Below are 26345 nucleotides of genomic sequence, written 5' to 3'. Positions count from 1 at the left end.
CAGTTGTTCCAGCAGTCAACCATGAGCCCAGGCTTTTCTGTCCCTCCAAGCAACTGCTCACTAGAGCTGCCCAAAGTCAAGAAGGTCTGAGATGGCATCTCCAGAGATCTGTGTTAGGCTGTCCAGATTCCTTGACTGTTAGAGGGAAACCACTTACCTGCTAGCTCACTGACCACCAAGTCAGCAGTGTGAAGGGGTTATTCTGCAACATCATGCAGGTTTGGGTCACAGGACTGGCAAACATTTTATTTGTTGACAATTTATTTTCTTTTTCCCCCTAAAGGTTCTGACTCAATATAAATTATAGCTTGCATTATTTTTTAGCAGTCTTTTACCTTACTACATTGCTGACTGGGAACAGTCCCTGGCCTGCCACCCTCCCTTTCTCCCCTTGTATGGTGTGAAGCACATCATCAGAGTGTGGAGGAAGCACTTTGCATTCATACCAGAGCATCTGTACCTTGCTGCTCATGGGAATCCTGGCCACAAATTTAATTTCATTATGCCATACAACGTCTCTTGTATCAGAGAGATGGGAATGGTGCACAGTCGTTGCATTTTGTCACGACCAAAGTTGTTTTCCCCTTTATGTCCATGTCCAAACATCTTGTTACTTCCCATCCTCCCACATCACTGCATGTTAGCAGTGTGCTTCCAGCCTGGATCAGTTAATTGCTTGGCAGCAGTGTTTCCCAGCTCGCTGCTGCTGTGTTCCCAATGCCATAATAGTAATAGCTGGGACTGAGAGCAGCTTTTCTTGGTTTGGCTTTTTTTATTGTGGTCAAGAGCTGGCACTGCCTGCTTCTGCCTGTACTGTCACTTATAAGCCACCCAGCAATGCAGAAATTCAGACAGCAGAGAAACTATCCACACATGCAGCAGCACAGTGAAGGAATGTGCCAACTCCTTATCAAAGAAATTTGCTTTTGATGAACTTTGGCAAGCTGTGCTAAAGAGGTGCTTTCAGAAACATCTTTTCCAACCTACTACTAGACTCCTGCCATGATGATCTAGTCCTGTTGTTGTTACTTCTACTTCTCAACTCAGCTGATGCTGTAGGTAATGCACAAAAATCTAGCACTGATTTTTCTTTGAGACTATTTTGCATTAATATTTACGAGCAAAAATGAAAAAGTAAATGTAACTCTGGTCTCCAGAGATAGAAAGCCCTTAAAAGCTGTAGAGTTAGGTCTTGCTGCTACCTGGAGATCAAACTGCTGCAGCATCAGCCATTTCTATGCCTATAAGTCATTCAGCAGCCATTTCGGCTGGCAGTCTGATTTTTCATGGATAGCCTAGAAGAAGACAGGAACTGTGAAGGTCCAATTTTGTCCTTCATGTGTGAGTTCAAAAGAGACAGAAAGCCTGGAAATGTGTACCAAGAATTGCAAAGCTAGGCTCTGCCACCCTGACTCCTGTTGTGGGCATCTCTCAAGTTGCTCCACTTGCTGAGCCTTTAAGTATGGTGCATCATGTAAACCCCTTCTACAAGGACAAGTGAAGAAATTAGTGCTAAATAAAACGTATTCATTTGATGGTTCTCTTCTGTGTGACCATGGTTGCTATGTGGACTTTTGGTAAACATTATGTATATATAAAGTTTTTTAAAAGCACTCTGATGATAACTTTCAATGTGGGCAGTTTTGCATAAAGATTACCGAAATCTTCCTTCTTGGAAGCCCCAAACTTAATGTGTTTTCCAGCTAGCTGTAACCTGTTCATGGATTCAGGATTTTTTGTGACAATGGAATGGGATTTTGTGGGATTTTGAGCTGCCACAGGGTTTCTCCTGTGCAGGAGATGTATAAGAAATAAATATGTCTGTATATTTTTTTTTTTTTTATCCTCTGGTCTTTTTGCATTTCTAGGCAAAGTTAGAGTATGCTCATGGCTGCTATGCTGAGTTAGTGTTAGAAAACCCTCTCTGAGCCTGGTTTAAGAACATGTGCATATACTCTACCTAGAGAGGTTGGATCCTTTGCTTGGTCCTCACGTGCTTTATGCTGCCTTGCCTGGTCTCATTTCACAGGCTGTGTTGTCTAGGTGGGGGAAGGATGTGTGTTTTCCAACATACCAGCAATTAGAGATGATAAATGCCCTGACAGTGATGAGCATATGAACAACTTCTTGATTTGTGGTTGCTGACAGCATTGCTGCCACGCGGTCATCTCCTTGGCTGTCTTCTTACCTGGGTGTCCACAATGAGGCCTCCACATCCATGTTCAGCGCTAGGGTCTGACCTTTTGGAAACACTGAGCACATCTAGCAGTGATGGTGAACTAGAAACCATGGTGATGCTGATCTCTCACCCTCCCAGGAAAGCTCATGCCCTTTACCTGTCACTGATAATTGCTTTAGAGACCAAACATAGGGAACTTATTGCTGCATGTAAGGTCCTGATGTGGTTGCCTGTTTAGAAGCTTTGAATTCCTTGATTGAGAACCATTTTAACAGTGCAAAGTATTAAGACTGAGATGATGTCTCTGCTTTTAATATGAAAGTCCTGTTATTTTGCAGAAATGCCATAATGAATAAAAAATATTCCCTATGGAGCAGTATATTACTTAACTTTCTTATTGCAATATTGGACTGGAATAAAAAGCAGCCAGGCTGGCATTCACTTCCTGGTGTAGGAACACTATTAAAGTACTGTAAAGCAAGAATAGCTTCGCACCACAGTTCTTGAATACAAAGTTTGCCCTCCAAAGGTGCCACGCATGATGGATTGTCACAGACTCTTTGTCCTACCTTGACATTTCATTCCTGTCCGATGTTGTCTTATGTTTTGCTCTGAATCTGCCAAACAACTGACCCTAGAATTTAATGCCACACCTTCTTTTTCCTCTTTCTGAACAGCACATTTTGCAGCTGAGGCTCTGAAATACTGGAGGACACTGCATCTTCCTCAGGGACACGGACAAGGGGGAGCTGGAGCCTCTGGGGAGCTCAGAAAGGAATTGTGCCTGGTGGTTGCCTGAGGAACTTACCTGCACACCAATGTTGCTCTGAAAAGAGTTGTGTCCCACATTCAGATTTGGTAAGGTATGTCATTTCCCCCCTGCTCTTTCCTGTTGGTCTTTTCCGACTATCTATATCTGGGGAAAATACACAACTAGCAGCCTTTGTGTTTGTTGCTATATATGTGCCATGCTCATGCTGCCTCTGTAAGTAACCTTTGCTCTTGCTGGATTTGGAGATTGTTCATAAAGAATGAAGTGTTTTTAAAGTTTGGGCTTGAGGGTGTGTGTGCTTGTATCAAGTGTGTTACTGAACAAAATGCCTGTGGTGGTTTTTCACTGTTGGTGATGCACGCTTGGTGACAGACATCTGCATTTTGGAAGTCCTGCTTTTTTTGTGTTTCACTAATGGCTGCAGTTCAGAGGGGCAGACATGAAAAAAAGAAAACCAAAATAAAATGAATGATGCTGAAGCAGCCCATTTGTAGCACAGCCCTGTGCTTTCCTTTGTGCTTTGGATACTCTCGTTGCTTGCCGTGAACGGGAAAAAATACCAATTAATTGCTTAATTGTTTGTGACTCCTTTGCTGTGTGGCACTGGCAATTTTTGCATGTGTGGAGATTCTTATAGCCACACGAATGTTGCCTTGGTTATGCCATAAATGCAGCAAGGCAATATGCAATTATCTTTTTAGAAAGAAATCGAGGAATGTATTGTAGACAAAGCTCGTGCTGTAGAAACGTTTAGAGTAATGTAGCCTCTGTTTCTCTGTCTTGTCTTATCTAGGCCAAGATATTTTTGTGAAGGCAAAGTTTTGCTGATAAAAAAAAATAAAATTAAAAAAATCCCCAGATTTATAGCACTGGTTCTCAAATCTCAGAAGAACGGTATCAGGTGATGCTATCCTTTTCCAGTTTACACGCGGGTATTGACTTTTCTTACGTGGCTGAACTAGCAGCATAATCTTGATGTGGAAAGTACAGCAACACCATAACACCTGCACTTGGTATTAGTGAAGGGGTGTAAACAAAAAGAAGAGAAAATAAATCTCTAAGAAGTCAGAAGGCATCCAGGTGAGTGTGCATTCATTCTCCTGCTGTTGGTCTGGTTGCACCAGCAGTCTTACCTGTGGATGTTGTAAGCTCAAACTCCAGTGCCTCGGCAGAGCTGTCTTGGTCTGGAGCTTACCTGTCTCCAATGACTGCAGGAAAGGTTGCTGGGAATAGTTTAAATTAGGTGCTTAACTTTTAAATGTTGAGGGTCAGGCAAAGTCTGTTCCAACTGCAGCATATGCTGTAATTTGTACAGGCATTTTGAGAAGACAACACTGTTGTCAGGAGGAGAGGTTCCCATCATTAAATCCGCTGCAGTGCTTGCTCCGTTTACCTGCCTGCTCTGGTGGCACCTGGTGTCTAGAAGGGGAGGTTGTTAAACATTGCTTATGCTTTTGTTTCAGTTCTGTTTATTTCCCAACTTTTGCTCTTGTGATTATAATATCTAAAGAGGGAGGCTGTGGGAGAGGTATTTTGTAATCAAGAGGGCTTCTTGACTCTTCTGGAGAAATATTTCGTGCTATTATAATGTAGAGATCACAGCAATTTGCTCCTTCCCTGTGTAAGTGTGAGATTTGTATGTGAAAGGGTGCCCCAGGCTGTTCTGGGCTCTGCACCAAGGTGGTTCATTGGTGTGACTATGGTGCTGACCTGGACTTGGGTGGGACAGTGGTTAGACAAACTCTCCACATCCTTCCCACCTGAGCTGGTCCAACTGTCAGTCTAAGATTCATGTCTCAGACTGCAGCATGAGTAGTACACTGGTGCAGAAGTTGTGGAGGACTTTGTAGAGCCTCACACTTTGGGATGGCAAAGAGCATTTCCCATATGATTGATACATGCAAAATTATTGAGGTGTTCTGCTCTAGGTTGGACTTTGGTTATATTTCTACATTTTACTTTGTGACTGTCAGATCTAAAAGCTTGGCTCTTATTTGAGGAACGCTCACATTTGAACTTCAAGAAGAATGTTGTAGATTGAGATGACTGTGCTGAAGTTTAGAGTTGGGAGCACTGCTATGGTCCATTCAAGTAGCTGAGACCTGGTTTTTATCCTCTCTGTTCATCTTGGGGGTTTCTGCAAACTTACCAGAATAATTGACTACCATCAACTGTCTGTTCCCATGACACCCTTGTAAAACAGAAGAGCTACTTTTCCTCATTTTACAGATGATAGATTAGGAAAGAGTCACTTCTGGGTCACTTTTAAGCAATAAAATCTGAGTCTGATTTGTGTGGAATGAGTGTTGCAAAAAGTGCATCCAATACCCACAGCTGGAGGCACAGACAGCCTTGGCTGAGCAGCTGAGTCTGTGGGGCAAAGCATGAGATCTAGATGTGGATCTGTTTGAGGTCTCTGCTCTGAGCTAAGCCAGGTTCTTCCTTGTGCCCTGCTTTCCCAAGCAGAGGGTTTTTTGATCACACTAGCACCAAATGACATCAGAAGGTGCATTTACTCCATTTCTCTGCTGGAAATGACAACATGTGTCCAAATAATGTTGGCTGAACTCATTCATCTTTGCTCGTGTGAGTCAGGAAAATCCCCTTTTAACAGCGTTTCTGCAGTGGTGGTGATGGCAATTTTATTGTGCGAGGAACTAATTTAAATGGATCTCTAAATAACATAGAGCAATTTTATTTTTTCTCTTTACTTCTTAAATTGCTCCTTTTTTTTCAGATTAGTAGAATCCAGTTAGTAAAATGCTCTGTTCTGCTGATAAAAAAGCACATTTAATAAATATGTAAGAGAAAAAACTTTAAGTAGCCATTAAACATAGTTAATAAATTTTATCTTGCAAGTCGACTTGGGAAAAACCCTGTTAATTTAATGTGTTTTATGGATCTTGTAGCAATTAATTGTCTTCATTACATGGGCATAAATCCTCCATGTAATTCACCTCTTTCAGATTAATTGCTGTGGAACTTTCCTCTTTGTTTTGTTTAGGCTGTAATATTATTTATCTCTTTTTTAAACGTTGGTTCTCAACACCACACTTTTGGCCGTTCTCAAACGTTCCTTGAATCAGTTGAAGTCAATCAAATCTCTCTGCATTACAGGGCAGTGCAGAGGTGGTGCTGCATCTGTGATGGGTTGATACAGGGGACTTGGAATTCAAGCCCTACTTGGCCTACAGCAGAGTAGTGGGCAGGTGTCCTTTTCTTACACCCTGCATTATGTGGTTTGATAAAAAGTCATATTTTTTTCCCTTCAAATATGTCCTCCTCCTTATTTGTTTCTGAGTTAATAAATAAGACACTGATTTTTATGTGCCTGGGGTTTTGGATATCGAAATAAGACATTAATGCAACTTCTTAGCGACTTGAGAAAGGGTGCAGGTCTGCTGGTTGTGGCTGAAAATAGGACATTGTTAGAAAGAAAAGTTCACGTGGAGCGTCGTGGGATGTCTGCATGAATTCCCCAAGTAAAATTCAAAGCTTTATTTTGAATGAAGCCTTCCTTCTTCTTTACTGGATTTTGCACACCAAACAGAAAAGCAGGGCAGCAGGCAGGATCCCTTTTTACCTGCGGCTTCTATCAGCGCGCACACCGTGCTCGCTCGCTTGACTAACGGTCATGCAAATGTTTTCGAGTGTTTCTCTGAACTGTTGTGCCAGGGTGAGAGAATAAAATGGCTATGATGTTTGCATGTTTTGTTGCAAGATCAGCAGACTGGCTGTTAACGTATCAATTCCCTTGATGACACCACTTTTGCAGCCCTACTCACTCAGCTTCTCCTGACAGGGCTTTTATTGAATCCATCAGCCTGACACATATCAAAGCACAATTTCTGATAACAAATAATCTTGGTGTAAAATGAATTAGAAAGCTGATATCAGCAGCAGAACTGAGTTGAATTTCTGAAAGAAAATAAGAAACTCCAAAACTAACATAAGATTCTTGGAATATCAGTCACAGAGCTGTAATATAATAGTCCTTTACCTGTACTCTTGAAGTACTGAGAAGTCAGCGTGGGTCTGCCCAAAGTCATACAAATGGGCTTGTTGCTGGACTGTCAGCCTGTGGCTCTGCCTTCTGGAGTCTGGTATTTGTAGCGTTGCTTCAGAGAACGTGCTGAAATAGTGGTTTATTTTCTTCTGGAGAGCTTTCTCTTGTGAGCACCAATGACCTCCTTGTAATGACTTTGCACTCTGGTCGTTGAGGAATTTGGGGACTGAGGAGTAGAAAATGCTAAGCGTGAATGAAGTACACCTTCACCTTTCTCTCAGAACCTGAAGCAATTTGAAGCCTCTTGTCCTCTGCAGAGCTGCTGCTTGGCAGCCTATGGGCCGTGTTTTGGGCAGAGTTCAACTGAGGTGGAAGCAGCCCTGTGTTTCTTCAGGCTGCAGAGCTGTTGAAATTAGCTGGCTGAAAACCTTCTTCTGAGAATGCATTTCCATAGCTGCTTACACCCTTCTCCTGTCTTGCTCTCCCCACCCTCCTCTTTCATCCACTTCATTTTTGTGTGTCTCAGATGATAAGCAGCTTCAGGCAGGGTGGCCTTTGCACTGCTGCTGCTCTCACTGTGCCCAAGCTCACGTCTTATTTTTTTGGCTAGCACATGCTGTAAAGTCTTAGCTTATACTAATCATGCTTTTAGTTCTGTGGCATGTCTGCTTTTTGGATAGGTATACACTGGCAGTTTGTAACATAGCAGAGCTGATGGCCAACAGCTGATGTAGAAAATTAATTATGAACTACCATCCTCCTGGATGTAGTTAAAGCAGTTCTGCTTTCCAAGCCTTAATGCAACCTCCTAGTAAAAAGGAGAATCATAGCATGGTTTGGGTTGGAAGGGATCTTAAAGATGATTTACTTCCAAGCCCTCTGCAGCGACATCTCCTACCAGACCATGTTCTTGAGTAGTGGGAATGTCGAACATGCAACTGATCACTCAGGATGCTCTAGAGCCCTTACTACTCTGTCTGCAGCTGTGACACCACACAGGCAGTAATTTTTACCTTTCATTGGACAAATGTTAGCTTAATTGTGCATCCTAGGTGATACAGCCCTCTGTGTGTGATAAGGAAGTCAGCCATATCCCATATGCAGTCAGGGAGGAACACTTTCTGTTTCTTTGTAGTGTTGACTTGGTAACATTTGGGTTCAGATGAGCTACAGCTTATTATAGTTTCACCCTTCAGGATGCCATATTTATTTCATAGTGATCCACAAATACTGGTCTGTGATGTAGAAGGGGGAGAACTGGACAGACACTGTGTAGACTTGGGAATGGAATTACCTGGAGGAACAGTTTTGGCCCTGAACAACCTCTGTCTTAAGGATGACAGAGATAATTGCTGGAAGCCCTGACATAGTGTGTACTTCAGGAACTGTGATGGTCTCATAATTGCATGCTGGGTCCTATTTAGCACTGCAGAACCAGCACAGAAGGATTTAAGTGCTGGAGATGCCCATCCATAGATAGCTCTGTAGGATGCATGAATGAACTTCAGTGAAAGAGTTAAGATTTTAGAAAGCCTTGAGGACTTTTTTTTGAAGTGACTGTTTAGGGCCAAGCTAAAGAACTTTCCTCAGTGAAGCCTCTGCATAGTCCAAAGGATGTTGAAGTGTACAATGGAAACAGCCTTGCAAAGCCACAACAGTGACTGGTGTGAAGTGTTATGGAGATACTTCACTGTATTAACAGTATTTTCTTAGACCAGAAGAATCCTTTCCACTGTTCAACTTTTCAGTTAAGGTACCAGAAGTCCCTACTTTTCATTATAAAAGTGTTCAATTTATTGTCACAGTTGCTGCCTAATGGGATGGTTCACTTGAAGGGTGGTGCTCTAAGAAATAGCTAGGATTTTGTAAAGGGCCAAATTGCTACCTGGTGGTAGCAACTGACTCCAGTCATGATGGTATGGCTTCTAGTTTCCTCTTTCTGAGCTCTGCCTCCTAATCAACACAAACCTCTTTCTGGTGCTGTCATGCTGGAATTTTGCAGCCAGGAGACTGTGTTTGGAAGCACAGAGCTGTTGTACAATTTCTTTAGATGTGCTGCAAATAATTATGAATATGTTTAATGAAGGGAAACTGAAACATACTGAAAACATTTGGATATAAGAGAGAATGTGTGCAGCCAAGCATTAGCTGTGAGCAGAAAGTTCTTGTTGGCATCATTTAATGGGAGCTTTCCAGCTTGTGTTTTCTGCGGTTGTTATATAGAAAACAGCAAAGACTAGGAAGTAAGGCTAGCTGGGAGTGAAAAGAAGCAGCTGATGTCTTTCTCCTCTGGAGAAAAGGGAGAGTGAAATGAGCAGCATTTCTGTTGATGGGCTAATGCCCCCATCCATCTTTGCATCCCAGTTACTGGGAAGTGGCCAGCAGAGACCTTGATGGCAGAGACCACTGGCACCCTCTAAGCAAGGTGGCAGCTTACTCCCTCACCACAGCAAATGCCATCACTTGTTTTCTCCTGACTAGTCAGTTGAGAATAGAGAGATTTAAAAAAAACAACACAAAAACAACAACAAAAACCTCAAACAAACAAACAAAACCCCCATAACCAAACAGGACATACTTTTTTTCCCTGCCTCTGCTAGGTGGAGTAAGTAGATCTATTTATATCTCACCAGACAAGCTTGGTGCCTTTTAACATTAGTGTATGCCTTTTCTCCCATCTCAGAAACTGTCCCCTGATCTTTTGGGGGATTCCCCACTTCCTCTCTTTCCAGTGCTGCTGTTTCTTCCAGTCTTAATGCCATGTGAGAAGGAACTCTTGGGGTTTGCAGCATCTGTCATAAAGGCATGGGCTGGGGGACCAACAAGCTGATGTGCACTCAAGCTGTGTTGTGATGATGCCATAACCTGTGCAGATGGAGTTGCTGAGAACCAAAAGCATTTGGACTAAAGACTGTGAAAGGCAATGTGAGGCTTAGGAGCATGCCATTATCCTGGCAGACCTCCTGTCTCTGTCAGGTTCTTCAGGCTTTCAGCTTCTCTCCTCCTGCCCAGCAATATTCTGGAAGGTTTTCACCAGCATGCTGGGATAGAGAAAATAAAGAGAATTCAGGAAGATTTTTACTGACTCTTTGTGGTTTATTTATGAAATTGGGTGGGAGAAGAGGTGCTGACTAGCATTGCAGCTGAGGGAATCTTCCCAAGTGTTACTGAGTTTGTGGCTGAAGTAGGAAGGATGTCAGTCCTTCTCTGCTCTGTTGTGCTTTCCCAGGGGTGTCAGCAAAGCATGGACAGCCATGCTATGCCTGTGCTTTCATTCCATACTTTAAGGGCTTTTCTCCTGGGATTTTGACTACCTCTTGGTCTCTGACAAATGTGGCTCACTGCCTTGTAACTGATGAACACCACTGCAGAGGAAGGTGCTGCTTTCCGACTGGACATGACCCTGTGACCATGGTGGGACCTACCATGAATTAACTCACAGGACAGGCCAAATGGTGGATGCTCAATTGCATAGCCTGGCATACCACAAACTGGTGCCACTCTTTTGAGATGAGTCCACATTAAGATGGCAGCAGGACTGGGCTGGGCATGCTGAGTAGCAGTCCCTGTGCCTTGGGCAAGCACTATATATTTGCTGGGTTGGAGACCAAGTGTGCTGTATATTGGGCTGGCCCTTCTTGAGAAGGGGGACCAATTGTGTGGGAATAAGGAAGCTCCTTCTCTTCTGCCTTAGGATTTGTGTTTGTGTGTGGCCCACCATGATCACACTGTATCATCATTCCATGTTCCAAAAAGGCCATATACTCCTGTTTGCTGTACTGGAGTTGATGGCCAGGGAGGTAAGAGGACACGCACTGCAGTTTGCTCAGACTAATATCTCTCTCTTCCCTTTAAGACCAGCTGAGAGTTTGCCCTGCAATGCTCTCAAAAGCAAAGGCAGTGAATCAACAACAAAACAAGCCTGTCTCATTAGCAAGGCTCCTAGGCACCTCTCCTTGGCTCAAGAAGAAGGGAAAGGGGGGTGGGCAGCCCTGCACACCGCTCACTTTCTGTCTGGGAGGAATTTCTAGTTGTTAATGATTAATTCAAATGTTTCTTGTCTTGAGTACAGTGTGCAGAGAGTGATAAATCTGTGATGGGTTAGAGGTTGAGGTTGCTCAGTGCTGACAATTAGTATGAGCCACAGGCTTTGCTTTCATTGGCATTTTCGCAGCATTAACCTAGACCCTGTCAATTAAAATCCAGACACATTTTGATGAGGGACATCTTCTTCTAATGATAATTGTAATAATATCACATTTATTCATTTAAAACCTGTCAGGCTAGCCATGTTTCCTGGAAAATAACTGCCCATGTTTCACATTTCCTAAATACCTAGGAAATACCTTTCAGTCTTTTGAGCTGACATTTCATCAAAAATAACTAAAAGCAAATGAGGCTACAGTTGTTCATCTTTGAGCACTTACAGACTTCAATCAAAAGTAATTTGACTTTATCTGCTAAAATAAGCAGGTTTATCTGCCTTCACTTTGAAGGCTAATAAACATTTGATAATTGCTTAAAGTTGATGATGGGGATTTATACTATTTATTATTGGCTTTTCTGTTTGACAGCTGAGCTCTGGAGCATGTCTTAGGCAGTGATCCATTTATGTAGCTCACCTGTTCATTAGATGGAGGAGGAAGCCTGGGAATAAAGGTTGATTAAGGAACTTCTCTGAGTTGCACAAGAAGTCTGCAGCAGAATAAGCCCCAGAAACCCTGTGTGTGTTCTAGTACATTAACTGCAGTGGTTTGTTTTGTTGTGGTTTGTTTTTTTTCTCAACTGTGTTTATATGTCTGTAAATATTGTATTTAAAATCTCTGTCAGGCCATAAAAATGAGTATTTAATAGTTAGAATGGGAGTGATATATCAAATATCAATTGAAAATCCACTGTGGTTTTATTTTAGCATGACATGAAAAACAACAAAGTGAAAATCATGTTTAGTTTTGCATGGAAAAATGCTTTTCATTTTCCTGAGAGGTGGCTGATAAATGAAATCTTTTATGAAGTGCTAGAGCAGGGAAGCAAAAAGCTTTACAAGTAACACTGCATCTAGAGATCTTGTGTTATGTTCAGTCTGTGCTGGTCCATACAGGTGGGAAGTACTGCAATTCTTTTTCTTTAAGCATTCTCTTGCTTCATGCTAAGGAGTGGATCACTGGCATTTAGGCCAGATCACATAGATTTAGAATAGAATAGAATAGAATAGAATAAACCAGATTGGAAGAGACCTTCAAGATCATTGTGTCCAACCTATCATCCAACACCACCCAACCAACTAAACCATGCAACCAAGCACCCTATCAAGTCTCCTCCTGAACACCTCCAGTGATGGTGACTCCACCACCTCCTCGGGTAGCCCATTCCAATGGGCAATCACTCTCTCTGTGTAAAACTTCCTCCTAACCTCCAGCCTAAACCTCCCCTGGTGCAGCCTGAGACTGTGTCCTCTTCTGGTACTGGTTGCCTGGGAGAAGAGACCAACCTCTGCCTGTCTACAACCCCCCTTCAGGTAGTTGTAGACAGCAATAAGGTCACCCCTGCGTCTCCTCTTCTCCAGGCTAAGCAACCCCAGCTCCCTCCTTTATTTGTCATCTTACTCCTTTAAAGTCTTAAGTTTTCCAAACAGGCAGCACTTGTGTATTGAAAAACCTCATCAGTATTATAAATGGCTGCCTTCTCTGGTCCTTCTCTGAAAAGTGTAGAAGAAAGAACTCTGATTAATTAAAAGCCCTTCCAGGTGATGCCATAACAATAATAAGAATAAGCCTGGCTTATTTCTATAGCAACTGGAGTAATGCCACCAGTTGCAGTACAAAATTCAGGACATAGCCTGGACTCTGACTAGGAAAGCCAGGTACAAAATAACTGCATTGAAATGAGAAATAATAACTGGAAGTACATGGACTTGTGCTGCCATGACTGCATTCTGAAGTTAATAGTTGTGCTTGTAGTAAGTACAAATACTAATCCACCTCCTCTCTGGTGTGGCTCTTTTTTTCCTCTTTCCAGTATGAACTGGCAAACCTGTAATCTGCATTCTGGTGTGTATAGGAATGGCACTGACAGCAGCATAACTTGGAGGCTGTAAATATTACTACATATTTTTCCAGTGAGCCTTTGGCAGCTGAGCTGTGTGTGTATGCCTCTCATTACTCTTGTTTTTTAAGGGTGCATTTACAAAGCATTAGAGGTGATCAGTAAAAGCAAACCTACCTTTGCAAGTTAAATGGGCCTGATTTGAAGCTACCAGGGTTAAAGGGATTCAGATTTGCTACCAGTGATTTAAGAGCGGGCGAGGTCCATTTACACACTATTTCTTTTCTACTTTTGACATGTGAATTGCACTTGAAAATTTGTCACATTGCACATTTGTGCATGGGAGTTACAGCTAGCACTTTTACTGGGCATGCAAGGGCTGCCTTCTTACCTGGCAATTCACTGTAGCTTGCAGAAAAAAGCAATGTAATTAATAGATATGGAACACGCCTAACTCTGCAGGGTCTCCACGAACTTTGAATCCTAGCTACCAAGAGATAGCTTCATGGTGTTCCTGCTGCAGAGGTCTAAGATGCTGTTGGCTCTTTTTGTTATGCAGGTGGAGTTGTTCTGAAGATTTATTCCATGGAGACCTCGCTGAAAACATGTAGTATGTTATAAAATGTTCTGTGTAGGCTTTTGAAAGGGAAACAACTCTTCCCAGCACCCAACTATTTAGCTGGGTCCCTGCTGCCACAGAGAACAGATCTGGAAGGGAGCTCAGTGCTATGACTTCTCCTACCCACCTGGCTGTAGACACTGCACTGCAGTGCTGCAGAAGCAACCTTTTTCTTTTTTTACCATTGATTGCTCATTTTCTAATGGCTATATTTGTCCTTTGACCCCTTGGTGTCAACGTGGAAATGGAGGCTGGAAGGGCAGCGCATGTCTGGCTGGCCACGAGGAAGGAATGTACTGTACAACAGTCTTTTCTTTTTCCCTCATGACTTTGAAGCATTTAATTTAAGAACCCAAAAGGCAGGTGGAGTGGTCTTGTGTCAGGAAAGACAGGTTTGGTTATACAAATTAAATATTGACTTAAAATCAGTTTGAAAGGTATAGTAATAAGTAGGTCATTGAGGCAAATGTGCTGAAATAAAACCTGCCAGCAAGAGTGCTGTGTCCTGCAGATGTTATCTTTGTTATGGAGAACTGACTTAGGATGTTTCAGAAGTTTTTGGTGATGATTATTTGTCATAACTGTCCAACAATCTGTTGGGCTAGTTTTTATTACTGTGGGTATGTGGTGTGGTGCCTCTGGATGTTGTAGCTGAGATCAGGCATAGTGAGTTTGCTGATGGTGTGTCTCACCTGCACAAGACAATTCTGTTCCAGCCATTCTTATTCTCCTTGGCATGATTCACACTTGGAGCAAGAGGTGTGTGGACTAACTAAAAGCTATCAGAAGGCACTGTTGCTCAAATACTGATGGATGCCTCTATTTTTTAGATGGATTCTGTATGTGTTGGTTTCAACTTTAGAGTTGTGTGCATACTCTTGGTATACTCTTTGGAGTAGTTTATTAATAAACATTATTATTAATGAGCCATTTTGTTCATAAATGGTTTTATCAGTCTCTATGACCAGTTTGAGCCCTGTGATGTGCTGGAGGGCACCATGCATAACAGTCCTTGGCCCAAGCTGGTTTTGTGTTTAAACCCCCCAAGTATAGTGGGTGAGGGAGAGAGGATTGCCAGCAAGTGTGGAGACGACAGATGGAGCACAGCAGCAAAGATGAAGGATGTGCAGAGCTCCGTGTGTTGCAGGGCACAGATGATCAAAACTCTTCTTTGTTGTGGTGCCTGTACAAGGCTCACAGCAATCAGGGATTTGGTTTGCTGAGACTAACTCCTGCCTTGTTAACTACCACTTCTTGATTATTTCTGTCTATACCCATCTGCTGCCCTTTTTTTTCTGTTAGAGCTGCAAATTCCTTAGGGTTCAGACAGCTTTTTATTTTTGTGTTTGTGCAGTACTGAATTCAGTGGAGTTATGGTCCAGGGTTAAGGCTAGTAGCTGTTAGCAGTGGCATTTACATGGGAAAATAAGACTCTAGGAAAACAATGATTTTCAATTTCAGATGGTCTTTATTTGCATTCCAACATCTGCTGGTTCTTTGAAACTGAAAAATTATTTAAATAAACAATGCATGATTCAGTACAGACTGGGAGATGAGGTGCTAGAAAGCAGCCCTGTGGAAAAGGATTTGGGGTTGCTGATGGATGGGGGTGCTGCACATGAGCAGGCAGTGTGAGCTTGCGGCCCTGAAGGCCAGTCACATCCTGGGCTGCATCAAAAGACGCATTGCCAGCAGATCCGGAGAGGTGATTCTACCACTTTGCTCTGGTGAGACCTCACCTAGATTGCTATGTACAGATCTGGAGCCCTCAATAGAGGAGGGATGTGGACCTGATGGAGAGGGTCCAGAGGAGGGCTAAATAAATGATCAGGAGGTTGGAGCACCTCTCCTATGAGGACTGGCTGAGGGAGTTGGGGTTATTCAGCCTGGAGAGGAGGAGGCTGAAGGGAGACCTAATAGCAGTACCTGAAGGGGGCTACAGGAAGGATGGAGACTGTTTGCAAAGGCTGCAGTGACAGGATGAGGGGCGATGGCTTCAAACTAGAGAAGGGCAGATTTAGACTGAATATCATGAAAAAGTGCTTTACTGTGAGGGTAGTGGAGCACTGGAACAGGTTGCCCAGGGAGGTGGTTGAATCCCCTTCCCTGGAGATATTCAAGGTAAGGCTCAAAAGGGCTCTGGACAGCCTGATCTAGTTGAGGATGTCCCTGCTGACTGTGGGGGGGGTCAGACTAGATGACCTTTGGAGGTCCCTTCCAGCCAGGACCATTCTATAATTTTATGAAAATGATTATTACAGTGTTCTCTACCACAAATAGTTCTGTGCAGGAAATGCTTGCCTTTTTTTTTTTTGTTTTTCCTCATTCCCCCCCCCCCCTTTTTTCTTTTTTCCCTCTTTTGTTTCTTTTTCCTTTTCCTTTTTTCTTCTTTTCCCTTTTCCCCCCTCTTTTTTCCTCTTTTTTTTCCTCTTTTTTCCCTCTTTTTTCCTCTTTTTTCCCTCTTTTTTCCTCTTTTTTCCCTCTTTTTTCTCTTTTTTTCCCTCTTTTTTCTCTTTTTTTCATTTTCTCCTTTTTTCCCTCTTTTTTCCTCTTTTTTCCCTCTTTTTTCCTCCTTTTTCCTCCTTTTTCCTCTTGTTTGTTTTTCTTTTTCTTCCCCCCCATATGTAGTCATTTATATATCTCCATTTGACTGGCAAATCAATTTTATCCTACAGCCTGCTGGCTCTTGCTTTTCTAGATGCTTACTCATATTTAACATAGCTCTGCCACCTATTTGCATACGTAAATACACCCTTGTTTTTCACACCTGTTGGCATTCTTTTAATTATGTATTGACCCCGAGGCTGCTGGCTTTGAGGCCTGTTCAGCCGCAGATAGCCGGGTGCTATGCATTGTTCTTCTTTCCCAAGACCTCAGCCCGCCTGGCACTGCCCTGCCAGCTGAAGTTTCCCCCCCTCCTGGCACATCGCCACAGCTAAGTGCCTTTCAGCGCGTTCTCGGCTACGATCCTGAGCTGATTTCTGGGCTGCAATTCACCGCCACGGTTATCGTATCAAAAGGGGGAGCGATTTACATTTCCCGCACGTCTCGGCGTTGCCAGCCTGAGAGAATGCTGCAGAGAGAAAGTTAACACAATTTGATCAAATAAGGAGAATGAGCCTGTTTACACTGTTGCATCTCAGGCGCTGGAGGAATTTGATGCAGGCGCAAAGTTGGCACTAAGTACAGATTAGGCTGTGCAGAGTTTAATTTGGTGTTTGGGTTTGGGGTTTATTTTGGGCTCCTGGGGAGAAAAATAGGAAGATTGTGCCTAAAGGCTGGGCATGTGGAGTGCTGTTTGCTTGCTTTGGTGTGGCCTTTCTCTTTATCTTGATTTCATATTGTGTTACCCCTAAAAGTCTCTCTCTTCTCTAGCTATTCATCCAGAGTAATGTCTGCATAATACATTACCTTTGTTTGCATCAGACCCCTTCAGCCTTTTGCAGTTCCATCTCTGAGAAGGCATCGAGCAGTCGCTCCAACATCATTTGTACAAAGTGAAACGCTTAATGTTGAGATATTTTCAGCACGTCCATACTGGAAATGCCATATGAAAGGCAGGGCTGCAGCCTGTGCTGCTGATTCACGTTCAGCTGCCTCTATTTGTATGCAGAAACAGACTTAGTGGCAGCTTCGCATTTGTTTCCTCTGTATCAATTACTTATCAGTAATACATAAACCAGATTAAGCAATTGGCGGTAGGTTGCAGTGCTGAGAGTGTTGTCAAGCCTCCCCTGTCCAAAGGGGCACTTTGCTGGGACATGGGTTGAAAGGTCTCTTTTCAGACTGGACATATTTGAGTTTGGAGAGGCAAGGGATGTATCTGATATTGGTGACTGAACTGGTGATGTTACTCATCTCTGAGCCAGATTCCTGCAGACTTGTCTAACTTTGGCTTTTTTCCTATTTTTTTATGAGCACCTTTCTTGGATGTATTTGCTGTGCTGCAATGAAGAGCTATGTAAAAGAAAAACCTAGTGAAAACATAGTGGGCAAAGTGCTCTCAAATTTATTATGTCTTATCTTTCTTATTTGAGGATTTGATGTTGTGTACTTGCAGCTGCAAATATAAGAATATGTACCAATATCATAAGCCTGCCAGGACTGGTGACAGCTCCTCTGCAGGGTTTGTAGTCCTGCTTCAGAGTTGTGTTAGGAATTGGTGAGTAGAGGTCAGTAAAATTCACCTTCAGGCTTTTCAGGACAGGATATTCTTTTCTGCCTCTTCCATCTTGCTTTTCTTCCCTGCATCTCAGCAAAGAAATATCTTTGTTCATATCTATATTTTACTTGGTTTTAAATGATTGAAGCTTTGCCTAGTTCTCCCTTAACTTTAGCAGTTTAAAAGCAGATCATAGAGAATGACCACACCAGGAAAATATTACTGTGCCACCTTGATTAGCTTATGAGCCTGACCTCCTCATCCTCTTAACTTTGACTACTGCTTCTTGTCATCTTTGATTTCATCTTTTTCTCTTCCATTTCCACCCCCCACCCCACCCCCCCCACACACCTTTTCCTTGACTGTCTATGAAGATTTGAACTGCCTGATACTATCACCTCACCACGCTGTTTCAATCTTAATGCAGGTGCCCTGGGAAGAGATTACATTCACCCTTGAAACTGATACAGCTCTTTTAATGTATGATGTCCAAAGAAAAGACTCTTTCTAATTCTGGATCCTGGAAATTAAAGGCAATGCATGCACATGTTGCTTTGTCCAGATGCCGTGTAAACTTCAGTGCAGGTAAAACCATAGTGTGGCATGCAGCTAGTCAGGGCACTTCTCTGCATAACTCACCCCAGAAAAAAGGGATATTCTGTATCTTTCTGTCCATCTCAGTTTGGTGGTTTTTTGTTGGTGGTGTTTTTTGGTTGCTTGGTTGTTTTCTCTTGGTTTTGGTTTGGTTTATTCCCCCCCCCCCCCCCTTATTCTGCTTTTTTAAGAACTGATTTCCTTAGGGAATTTTTAATGTTCAGGGCTTTTTACCGTGATGTTTTGGACAATGATGTGACAACACAAGTGCATCTATTACTCTTCCCCTGGAAGCTGACTAAAGGGAAGGACTTGATGGATAATGGCCACATTTTCCAGCAGAGCCTGATGTACATGTGAGAAGAATGACTGAGTGACCTGCATATAAAACTAAACTATGTCAGGCACAAAGTCTGAGGGCACAACTAGGAGAGAAGTCTGGGAACAGCTAGCCTTTTGTCATGAGTTCCTTATTTTGCTCCCCTTCTCTCTGTTGCTGGAGATGTGGTGCTTTCTGTGTTGTCGCAGTGCAGGCTGTAGTGTGGGAATTGGCTTCACGGGGATGGAAGGCGAAGGGCAGCAGGGTTGTGTGGCACAGGGAGCTTTGAGAAAGGAGGTTGTGCAACTGAAAACAGAGCATCACTTCACCTTTGGCTGCTGAAGAAAGCTGATTCTCCTTTGCCTTGAGTAGTCAGTTTACACTTGTGCAAATTGAATGTAAACCAGTACTGGCTGAAGCTTAAATGTGGTGATGCTGTGGGTACCTACTGCCTTTGGGGAAAAAGAGAGAGGGCTGGAAGCTGTGAGGGCCACTTGAGCATCATTTCCTACCAGGGCTCCTTTCTCTAACAGGTGAGGCATGCTGACTTGATGCTGTGTGTTGGGTGCTTTGCTGGGTGTTGTAGACCTTTAGTTGAATCTGATACCGCTTTGCTTTATATTCCACAGCACAGACTTGCTAAAGCTGACTTTGAATTCACAGTGGGGGTGGGTGTGGGGAAGAAGGAAGGCTACAGGGGGGAAGGGATGGCTTTCTTCTCCCTGCCCCCCCATACTTAGGCATGGTCCCTGGAGCACTAACTTGCAACTCTTTCCATTTTCTATCTCTGCAAGACTACTGTGAGAAATGATCAATGATTTCAAGAGCTTTCATGCAGTTAGAGAAGGAAAAGTGTAAGAGTGCTTCTACCAAAAGCAAAGAAGGAGGGTAAGACCAGTTGCATTTTGCACCTGGAGCACTAGGGCGTGGGAGAAGGGTAGTTGGCAGTTCTGCCTTCAGCTGTATCATTCTCATGGGCAGCACATCAGGAGTCTGTGAAAAGTAAGGAATCTCTAGGCTTTGCCTTGCTGAACTGCTCAGGAATGACTAATGACTAATTATTAGATGGGGTTTTAGGCTCAGGGAGTAACTTACAGGTAAGATTTCCATGGCTTAGTGAAGTCCATATCATTCGTGATGCTGCAACAGCCTGAGTCTTTGCATCAGCAGAAGATGGTACTACAAGCAGACCTTGAGTGTTCACTTTCTATAGAGGATACACTCGTAAGCTTCTGTAAATGAGTGGGAAATTGCAGTGTGTGGACAGCAGAAAGTAAATGAATTGAAAAACAGAGCCCAGGTTGACGATCTCTTTCTGGAACATATTGTCTGTGAGTGATTCATCTGGCTTCTGTGCTTTGGATTTTCATCTTTCCAGGGCTTCTCCCTCAATTGGCATTTTGGGAAGACTAGTACTTTGCCAAATGTGAGGTATTCGGAGGCCACACAAGAGACACCAGAGAACCTCCCTACGTGAAGTGTAGCTGTGCCAGAGAAATCAAAGTGCCTTGCCTGCTGTCATATTTATCCTTCAGTTTGCATAAGGCAGCAATGTCTGCAAACCTTCCTTTCCTTTACCTAATGTAGATGATAACTGTAATAATGTTTACTCAAGTGAAAGGGGATGCTGCAGCTTTGATTGACATCTGCAAGTAATTCTTTGCATGGTTTGAACAACAACAACAACAACAACAACAAGCCATGAAAGTGTTCTGCAAAGAAATGATGATATCCCTTGTGCCTTATTACAGAACATTTTGCCAAGAAACTTGTGGCTATAACAAGGAGGCTGATATCCTTCCACACTGTCACAGCATTGAAACCTAACTGCCCCCTGGGTTTCTCAATTATCTCCAGCAGAGCTGTCATGTTGCCCCTTTGGAAAAATGAGCTGACACCCCATGGAAAAACTTCAAAAGGGCTTTTTTTTTCCCTTCCAAACAGTCTCTGGTATGTTTACCAAACTTGAGTATTGCTCTGTATTGGGCCCCTGTTGCTTCTCTATCACGAGATAAGCGATTATTCAGGTTTCCTGTCACACTTGTGCATTACTGCGCTGGGGCTCCTGCCAATGGTTTGTACTTGCTGCCTACATATGTAAGAGTATTATTTAATAGTTGCAGCTGGAACAGGGGCTCTGTGTTCCCCAGGAAGTAATCCTCCCTCTCGCTGCAGGAAAGGTGTCCCCGGGGCCAGTGCTGCCTCCTCTTGTGCCTCTGTAAAATGGGAAGGGCGATGTTGACCTTTCCCTATTGCCCACTCTGAGTGCTTCATCCTGGAACAGCACTTTGCCACTGTTCCAAATGGGATCATTTTCCACCAAAAAAATAAAGAGGAAAAAGTAATACAAGATTTGTGAAAATAGCTCATTTTCTAGCTTCTAAACAGCACAAGAACTCTCTTCCCAAATAACTGCATATGGTTTTCCCTGTAATTGAAGATATTTCTAACCTATGGTGCGCCTTAGAAGACCCCAGTTGATAAGGAGGATTTTCAAAACATTAATGACCCATCTCTCTGTGGCTCTCATTGACCTAATTTCCCAAGGAGACACATGAACTACATAGGCAGACCCTGCCAAGCTGTGGCATGGTGGCCATCTGAACTCCTGTGTAGCCCCAACCATAGCACCAACACAGTTTTAAGGCTCAGTGAGCCGTGCTGGGCTGAGCAGAATCATTACACTTGAGCCATTTTTGGTGGCTCAGGAGAGAAAATGGTTTAATTCTAGGTTCCAGTTGCCATTCTACACTCCTGCAAGTGTTAAAAGGAGATTTTTACAATGGCCAAAATGGATAGGAAAGAGAAACAATATTTCAGAACTTTGGAAAAGCTTCAGAAGGACCTGCATTTGATAAAATGCTTTCTGGGTGGTGTTGCTGCCTAGCATACAGGAGATAATTAATGGCTGTCCAGAGTGAATTCAGGGCAGGGGTAGAGTTAATGGTGTTGCAGGGCATTGACCTCATAGCCTGGTCCAGAGCTGATGGAGATGAGGGGATGGTGAGGTATTGGAACAGGCTGCCCAGGGGGTGGTAGAGTCACCATCCCTGGAGGTGTTCAAAAGCCGTATAGGCATGGCACTTTGGGACGTGGTCTAGTGGTCATGGAGATGTTGGGTAAATGGTTGGACTTGATGATCTTAGATATCTTTTCCAACCCTAATGACTCTATGGACAAAGAGACTGGGGATATTTCCTCACCAGGACTTGTACTCAGCCTGTTTCTGGAGCCTGCTGGATGTGGGCCCTAGCATGGCTCCTTCCCTGGTGCAGTGGGCGACTGAAGATGACAAAAATTTGGATAGACTGGTTTGGTTTGAAAACAAGTCCTCCCTTTCCCCCAAATGTTTTCTTTTTTTGAAGAGAGAAAAACAAGCAGAAAGCTAAAAACTGCACAGTGATAACAAGGCAGTGATGCCAAGCCAGAAGGCTTTGAGCTGTGTGGCACTAGGTGGTTATGTTTGTGCAAATGAATTGCTAAAAATGAAAAAAAAAAATCTCCTAGCCCCTTGGAAGCCATGGTAAGAGTAAAACAGCCAAAAAGGGAAGGAGAAAAATACCCTGAACTGATTGAAAAATACTGCATGGTGTCACCTTGGGGAGAATCAATTGCCTATAGGGGACCCACCATGAGCTCCTCTTAGGAAAGGGTTTTGCTTGAGGTCAGACATGGCACAAGAGAGCACGTGGTCTTCATCCAACCAGCCCACCTGTACAGCATCTGGAAGGTGGAAGGAGGGTATTTTAGCTTTTCTGGAGGTGGAGAGGGAATTAGTCACTGCCAGCATGAACTAACAACCCTGTACATGTGTCGTGCAGGTGCATGTACAGGGGGAGAGGCTGGGACTGCTGCAAGGGTAAGATGCAGCAGGGTGACAGCTGGCAGATGTGCATTGGGGTGATGACAATCCTGTAAATGGAAATGCTTGCAAGTGAGAAAAGATGAAAGTGTATAAGTGCTTGTAGGATCCTTGTTATCATGTTAGCTTGCATCTGTAGGGACAAAATAGCCAGGCATGCATGGAAAGTAAACAAACACAGCATGTATAAATCATGTGTGGAAGAGAAGCTTCTGAATGCAGTTGCCATCTTTATTTAAAAACCTGCTACTTAGGCAAATTATTATCACTCTAGTGACACTAACTAATCCTTCTGTAATTAGGATGGGAAATAGGAATATATTCCATGGAAATGATCGTGCTGTTTCACCAGTCCAATTGTACAGCAGTCTTCTCAAAGAATAAGCTGTCATTTGCCCAGAGCTTTTTGGAAGGCTGTAATTTAGCTGGTTGGGGGGAAAAAAAAAGGAAATCAAGAAAATGTCCCTGGAGAACTCTATGCTGAGTTGAGAAAACTAAGTTTAGAATAATATAATTAGTAATGTTTTCACTGCTTTTACTGTGTTTTGTCTTAGCATTGCTGATTAGTAAATAGTTCTCTCAGCATCATTGGTGTCCTGTGAGCTCAGCCCTTCTCTAGACTCAAGGAAGCCACATGGCCTCTGATTTACCATAGGTGATGCTACTGATTCCTTTGAATCTAGCAAAGTGCAGCCATGCTCTTCCTGGATTTCAGAGAGAACTATTTATCAGGTGGTTTTCAAGAGTCTAAACCATAGATGAACTTCTGTGTGCCTGTGGTTACAGCTTTGGTGAATGGGACATGTTGGAGAAATACACTGTTTTAAGAGGAAAAAAACCAACTATATTTTGAATATGTTTCTATCTTGTCTAACAAGTGATGGCAACAAACTATTGCTTAGGTAATTAAAATTGGTACTTAATCAGTAACCACACTTATTTCTCATCAAAATTACCCTTTTTGACTTTTTTGCTCTTGTGAACATTAGGACTACTTTAGGGAAATGCTGTAAATTGCACTTGTGAAAACACTGAGGAGCTGCAGTTTTGGTGTAAAGTCTCCTCTGGTATCCAGCACTGGGTGAACCCCACATAGCCTAGAATACCTGACATTAAATATACTGTTTGTCAAAATAAGTGAAGGAGTGGTAGGAGAAGTGGTTCAGAGAGTGATGGCCACAACCATGTGAGATGAGGAGTGGAGCTCCTGAGGCTAGGAGCATTAAACTTGCCCCTTCTGAGCTGTAAACCTGTAGCTATGACTCCTGTGCTTTTATCTGCTCCTAAACATGGGATCAGCTCCTCTGTCCAGGGAAACTTGCTTCATAATGCCAGGTTCAGTATTTTGTGCAGACCTTGATAATTAAGTGAGCTTGTTCTTTGGCTTCGTTCTCTGTGGGGAGTAGATTAAGATCACCAGACATATTTCATTCACAGCCCAAAACACGTTTAATATCTGTTTTGGAGGAGTGAGGCAAATACAATTCCTACCTTACATTGTCTGCTCCTATTGATGCAGGTCACTGTCAATGAAAAATTCTCTCACTAACCTTTAAAAATGTGGTTTTCTGTAATTTTCATTCTGCTGAAGGGTAAAGCTGTATACAGTAATTGAATCGGTGGTGCATGCAGACTGAAATTTTGCAGCCTGAAATTATGGGGCTGTAATGGATTGTCTCTGTTTTCCAATCTGTGTCCCCTCTCTTGTATTTTCTTTCTCTGCTTTTCCATCTTCTCTTATTTCTTGGGGTTGGAATTGGTATCTGAAAAGGTTGAGTGGTTTAGTGAGGAAAGCTGAAATTGTGATTAAGGAAGGCCTAGATTTGTAATCTGTTCTGAACTCTTTGCCTCCAGATGTTGTGGTCATCAGTGCTGGCTAACCTAGGTTGAAGCAAGGATCTTGCTAAAAACCTCCAAAATTGAAAAAGGAATGTAAATCTTCAGTAGAGTAGAGCACCTCATAGAGGTGCTGCCAGAGGGCCCCTAAATGTAGGGGTTGAATGCTGGAATGTGTTCAAATCCCTGGGATGACAGTGCTAAGTCAAACTGTTGTCTTTTTCAGCATGTTCAAACAGCATCACACCTTCACTCGGGCTTAAAGAGAAGTGATGAGTGTCCACACAGAGATCAGACTCAAACATGTGCCTGTGCTTGCCATGCATGCTGCAGATGTGAATATTCTCCCATGGGCAAGCACCCGTGGGGTGGTCATGTCTGCAGCAAGGGCCAGTTCCCCTCTTTGGAAATCAACAGTGAGAACATGGACATCTGTGTCTTCCTCTTCAGATTTCAATACTTTATTTCATTTGTTGGTTTGGGGTTTTTTGCCTGTTGTATAGAATTGTTAGGGTTGGAAAAGATCTCCAAGATCATCCAGTCTGTCTGCCAAGCCAACACCACCATGCCCACTAAACCATGTTCCAAAGTTCCCTGTCTGTATGTTTATTCAACACCTCCAGGGCTGACAACTTCACAACCTCCCTGAGAAAGGGAACGCTTCCCTGTAACGCAGAGGTTGTTCAGTCTCTTGCTTTAGGATGTGTTCCTTCCTGATAAAATCCCTAATTACAACACATTTCTTAGCAGCCAAAATTGCTTGATGGTTTTTGCTTCAGTTTGGGAAAGTTTGCTGGAGCATACAAGTTGGGCTGGTAGCAGATATGGTCTCAGTCAAGCTTCCTTTACCCCAGACTATGGGAATGTCTTGTACATCTTTTCAGCTTTAACATGAATTATTTCAAATCATCTCTTCTCCTTACTAGGATATCAGGGGAGTGAACCATTGAACAAAGATGCTCTTTCCTTTTTATTTTGGTGGTTTCTTTTTTATCTTGTTTTGCTCTTACCTTTCTAAAGTCACAAGCCAAAAGCTTACCTCAAGTGGTGCAATAGTAGATAGATCTAGGCTGACTAGCTTCTAGGCAGCCTGGAATTAAATCCCCAATTTATTTAGCAACTACTAAACCAACAGAAACAGCTTTCCAAATGCCAGATCAATTGTGGATGTTGGAACAAGAAATTGAGTTTCATTAGGGTTTGTCAGTGTGAAATAGAAATCATGTCTTGGACAACATGATGGCTAAGAGCCTGGCCCTGTGAGCAGGCCCTCAGGAGCCTGGTTTTGGTAGAGCTGTGGCCAAAGGGCATAGCTTAGGATTTCAAGGAAAGCAACAAGTTTCAGAATATTTTTTTCCCCCCTGTTTTTAGAGAACAGTTTGCTATGCTTCACATTTTGAGAGGGAGAGGTTACACCAAACAGATACAATGCTGTGATCAAATTCTCTTAGTGCGGGAGATAATCCAACAAAGCTCTGAATACTGCCTAGTCAGGTGAAAGACAATAGAAAACAATTGCAAATGATGGTTCCCTCCTGATACTGAACTGCATGTCTCCTGACACCTTGTCTTCTCAAAACTTTCCCTCTGAAATCTTTCATCTCCCTGCTCTTAGAGATGCCCTACATGAGTCCTTTTTTTGCCATTGCTCTGCTTGCCACTGCACTAGGTTGAACCAACCTTTCCAGGGTTGTCCTTTGCTGCCAGCAGTAATAAAACCTGGTGTATTTGCCAGAAAGGGTCACAAAAGGCCTGAACTGATTTCTGTTATAAAAACCAAATTCAACCATTTAATTTATTTATTTATTTACTTTTTTTCCCCCCTGGTAAGAGCAGGAGAAGAGCAACTTTTCAGCATTAGGGCTGAAGGTTTTAGATCCAGATGAGTGGCTCTGCTTTCATTAGCAAATATCTTTCATTTTCAAAAAAACAAATAAAATCATTAACAGTT

General features: G+C 42.9%; 1 protein-coding gene across 1 annotated transcript in view; it reads left to right on the top strand.

Annotated features, from left to right (window-relative positions):
- SGCD (sarcoglycan delta) overlaps positions 1 to 26345 on the top strand; it is a 354310-nt gene that overhangs the window by 129849 nt on the left and 198116 nt on the right. The window contains exon 2 of the mRNA XM_054168463.1: positions 2857 to 3042. The gene's annotated coding sequence lies outside the window, so the exon portion shown is untranslated. The remainder of the gene's footprint in view (positions 1 to 2856; positions 3043 to 26345) is intronic.

Source organism: Dryobates pubescens, chromosome 16 (genome assembly GCF_014839835.1).
Source record: "Dryobates pubescens isolate bDryPub1 chromosome 16, bDryPub1.pri, whole genome shotgun sequence".
Classification (NCBI taxonomy): Eukaryota; Metazoa; Chordata; class Aves; order Piciformes; family Picidae; genus Dryobates; species Dryobates pubescens.
Note: the sequence above shows the minus strand (reverse complement) of the source record. Positions and strands in the feature narration are given on the sequence as shown.